We start from the raw sequence: 4960 nt of genomic DNA, 5'->3' as shown, positions 1-4960 counted from the left end.
TGTGAATGAAGATATGTGTGAATATCTTCCTTATTTATGTTTTGTCAACGGTTGGTATTCGACTCGGAATAACCGAGTCGGGTCATTCCTACACATTTAGGTTTGTTACTTTGTTATTTATTAGTTTCGAAAGTTAAGAACTCTTGTAATCTCGATATTGTAATTAAGTTCATTAAACAATAATACAAATTCTCTCTAACTTCTGCTGTTATAAGATGCTTTTATGACCATATATTGATTCAGCTGTTTATTTATAAATTAATAAGATTTTCTAACAAAAACCTACAAAAGTTGATAGTTTAACTTAAACAACATCAACAAAAAAACACCAAAATATAAAAACAAGGGGACCCATTGAAGAAAATAGTCACTCTATTGCTCCCCCTTAAAGCTAAGATTAATCATTATTCTCCATTTAATTTTCTAAACTTACATCATCTCTTAATGCCTTTCCATCACCTTTCCTTTCATACCTTTTTGTGTGTTTTTTGAATTTAAGCTTGCGATTCATCCAAGCAACAGTCTCAAATCTTCGCAATCAAATATGGTGAAAGATTTGCATCAACCTAAATATATACTCAGACTCTCTATCCATTATTTTCTTATTCACTCTCTTGTTAGGCTTGTAGCATCCTTCAGATTTTTTAGCTCGAGTGTAACACACGATTAAGCCTTTATATTTTTGTTCATAAACACTTCATTATGGCTACTATTGTAATGCTCTTGTATCATTATGTTTTTCTTCGAATATTAATAGAAAATGTGCATGTTGAACCCCAACCCCAACGATTAGTGAGACAGTTGTAAAGAATTTATAGTTTTAGGGCATGTTTGGCTTAGCTTATTTTCAACTTTTGTAAAAGGACTTTTGCTCAAAATAAGAAGTCAGGAAATCCTGACTTTTGGCAAATCCAAAAGACTTTTGCCCTTCAAAAGGAAAACCAAACACTTTTCAAAAGTCCTTTTGCCTTTCAAAAATCTTTTTACCCTCGAAATAAAGGAACTCCAAACACCCTCTTAAACTTGTTAGGAATTTCTTTAATAGGTTGTGTTCTTAAATCATCAAAATTTAAGTGTAATTATAAAAATTTTCATTTTTTTTGGCTAACAAAACAATATAATTTAATTTCATTGCTTGTTTTTTTTTTGTTTTTTTTTATTTATATATAAAATACTGGCCGAGTTACATCAATATCGAAGGTAAGCGAGTAACAAGCTGCGCCGCTACCCCTTTCTAAATAGCAAACCCTAGCCTATTAAAGACAAACCCCTGCCGTGTTATGAAAGAGCTTTTTTTTCTAATATATACTTCACTAGAATTAAGCCCTCCCGTGTCACCAATGTCACGCCACCGCTAGCGACTAGCAACACTGAACTTGTAGCGTGTTAATGCAAAAAAAAATAGACCGAAAAATATAGAAAATGATAAGTAAGTCGATCTAGAACCCGTGCGTTGCGATAAACGAGAAAAAATAGATGTAAAAACGTTGAACCACACATGTATGTTGCGCCGTGTTAACTAGCGACATTTTAAACGAAACGTAAAAATGTCGAAACACACACGCACGTGACAACATTTTATAACGAACTTACAAATGCGATCATACTAATCGTCTATTAATATGTAAGAGATAAATTATGACCTAACAAGAAAACGGTTAAACTAAACCGATAAACATTAATTCAAAAACTGAGACATATTTGTTCATATCTTCAATATCCAACTTTGTCTTCAAATTTAAATCTTTGTATTATCTTCACTTTGAAGTCGTGATTAGAATAAAACAAACACGATGGAACCATAGAGGTCGATTCAGTGGCGAATCCAAGAATTTTTCCATCGGGTTCCTTTTCGTAGATTTTCACTAATTCTAGTTATTTTTTTAAATCATACAAAATTTCCACTATTTTTTTCATTTTTTTTCAAACCGAGAGGGTTCCCGGGAACCCCACAAAACACCACTGGATCCGCCACTGGGTCGGTTGCTATATAGTGTTATATTTGACAACATAATAGTCTTCATTTATCTCGTGCAGTGATATGGAGATTTGGTGTTAAAAGTCGTGTGTGACAATTTTTTAGTGATTCAATGGCCTGATCATCTTAACATACGACTAAACAGCGATGGGCCATCTGACTTATTTTAGGATTATTTCTAGTTATGAGCACATCACATAAATTGTATCTTTTTTAAAAGAGTTAAACATCTCACCTAATAAAATTGCCGAATACTTATTAAGGAATTACATTGTTGGTGAAAAAGCGATTCTATTTATAGAAGTACACCTCGTGTCCATTTCATATTCACTTTACCAAGAGAAGTTTATTTTTTAATCTTTTAAGTTGTAACTAAATTTTGGATTAGTGTGGTGCTCTTGAATCAAGTTAAATACCCTAAATCATTTATTTTATTCAATGAAAACGAAGTATTTAATTTCTTTAATATTTAAATAAAGGTAATTACATGTGAAATATTTCTCTCATATTTTTTAAAGTATAAAACACACTTTCATATTGGTATCGGTGAAGTTTTAAGTTTGTTTGCCTTAAGTATCGAAAACCAATTAAGATAGTCAATGTATATAAAATCTAATAGCCAGGGCTAGCATACTTGGTAGAGGCTCTTGCCTTTTAGTGGAAGGTCTTGGGTTCAATCCCAAGCAATGGTGAGTTATTTGTAAATATAGAAGTTTTGGAGAGTAACGTTAGCCATTCAAATATATATATATATATATATATATATATATATATATATATATATATATATATATATATATATATATAGGGTAGGGTTCCAGCGTGAACAACCTCCCAAGAGTGAACTGCGTGAACAGATCTGGACCCTTGATTTCCTTTTTAGTTATTAAGGGTAGGATTGTAATTATATAAAAAATTAGATTTAGATCATTATTTTAATAGTTGAATTAAGTTACATCTTTCCTAATTTAATTCATTATCCACATTATGTTTTATTTATTAATAAGATAATTATCAAAACAAACAACAAATCACCATATTTCAATTTTAATTTTTATTTCAGATTTCATCACGAGAATTCAATTTTTGATTTTTAAGATCCACGTAACCTTCATATTTCAACGGTATACACATGTGTACTTGGATATCAATAGAACAGTACACATGTGTACTCAGCATCATACATATGTGTAATTAGCTTCATAATACATACATAGAAACAATACCTGTAAAACTATTTTATATTTAACAAATTACAAGTTCCATAATGTTTTCCAAACCAAACAAAAAAACATATAATTACAAGTTCCATTTTCGTAAAAACAATAAACCCAACATAATCGAAAAAACAAAAAACATAATCTTTTACAACTATTCGCCACGTTGTATGCTGAAGCATCCTTATCGACGTCATACGTGAATCATCCTTATCGACCTTTCATCTCCACTTTTCTCGTTAACGACATCTCCTATAATAGCACAAAAAAAACTCAGCAACTAATACTTTACATAATTCACAAGTATACATCAACAACTTTACACATTCAATACACAAAAAATTATGAGATATCACAAAAGCAGACGCTATACACATATGTACACTAGGTTAAAATTGGAGCAAAATCAGAATACACATGTGTACATCGCATTAAAAGCAGAGCAAAATCAGAATACACATGTGTACATCGCGTTAAAAACAGAGCAAAATCAAAGAATTGAACAAAAAGACTTAGCAACTAATACTTGACGTGCTTTTTGATGATCTTCTTATCGAGCTTGGGAACCGCCATTGCTTACCTGAAACAAATCACCAAAACAAATTAATACCTTGAACTTTTTTAGTTATAATTGTAACAACTTATATTCACACAATGCCTTGATGCTGATAAAATGGCTTTAAATGTAAAACATTGAACTGAGACAAGTCATCCAAACTCAAAATTATAACAAAAAACATAAATTTAGATTTATTGAAAGGGTCTAAACTCTAAACTTGTCAAAAATAAGTGCAGACATCAATGCCTTGAAACAATCACACAGTCTAACAAAATCTAGAAAAAATCAATCATTTTTTTTATAAAAAAGGGTAATTGCACGGTACCCCTGACCGCGGGAGGGATCTCCCTCCCCAAGCTAGCGACCTGGCAACGCTGCCTGGCGGTGACTACTCAGCCGTTTCGAGGGGAGCGAAGAGCCTGCAAGCAGGATTCGAACCCGAGCACTTTAGGCCTCGAACCGGTTTAACTAGGGTGCCGGTGGCCATTGGGCTGACACCCAATGGTTATCATTTTTTTTTCTTATAACAACCTAAAAATTACAATCATTTTCTGTAAATCCAATAATAGCAGTAGAGAAACATACAAGCTATAGGCACATAACTTAAAACACAGCTACATATTACGTAAAGTCAAAAGTCCAAATTAAAGCCTCCAAATGATAACCTACAACATTCAATTCAAATCCATATGAAATATACAAATATTTTAGTGCAATAGCATCATGTACGAAAGTAAGACGTTAAGACTAACACAAACGGATTGACTACAAACACCATAACGATGCAACATCAATTAATACAAACAATGATATTGAGACATACATGTATGATGGACGATTTAGATAAAAAAAAGTATAAATTAAGAAGAAGATGGAGTATGAACTTGCGGCTGCGGCTGCTGGAAATTGAGAAGATACGGTGCGGTGTTGCCTGCAGTGAGGATTCAATATTAGGGTTTAGATTATTAGATATATGATTGGATTTTAAATAATGGAAACAATTTAGGTTTCCATTTTTTTTATTATGTAATTACACATATACCCTTTTGTATTTAATTAAATAGAAAAAATTAACCAAATAATTACCATCATGCCACTCACTTTAATCTCAAGATCATAAAAATCAAGGGCCCAGATTAGTTCACGCAGTTCACTCTTGGGATTTTGTTCACGTTTGAACCTAATCCTATATATATATATATATAT

General features: G+C 31.8%; 1 long non-coding RNA gene across 1 annotated transcript; it reads right to left on the bottom strand.

The window, feature by feature from the left end:
• Positions 1-3253: 3253 nt before the first annotated feature.
• Positions 3254-4703, bottom strand: LOC110902638. The gene is made up of 3 exons (XR_002571295.2): positions 4639-4703; positions 3722-3775; positions 3254-3447 (listed from the first exon to the last, which is right to left on the bottom strand). It is a non-coding gene; the product is annotated as an uncharacterized LOC110902638 (long non-coding RNA).
• Positions 4704-4960: the final 257 nt, after the last annotated feature.

This window comes from Helianthus annuus, chromosome 13, assembly GCF_002127325.2.
Source record: "Helianthus annuus cultivar XRQ/B chromosome 13, HanXRQr2.0-SUNRISE, whole genome shotgun sequence".
NCBI lineage: Eukaryota > Viridiplantae > Streptophyta > Magnoliopsida > Asterales > Asteraceae > Helianthus > Helianthus annuus.
Note: the sequence above shows the minus strand (reverse complement) of the source record. Positions and strands in the feature narration are given on the sequence as shown.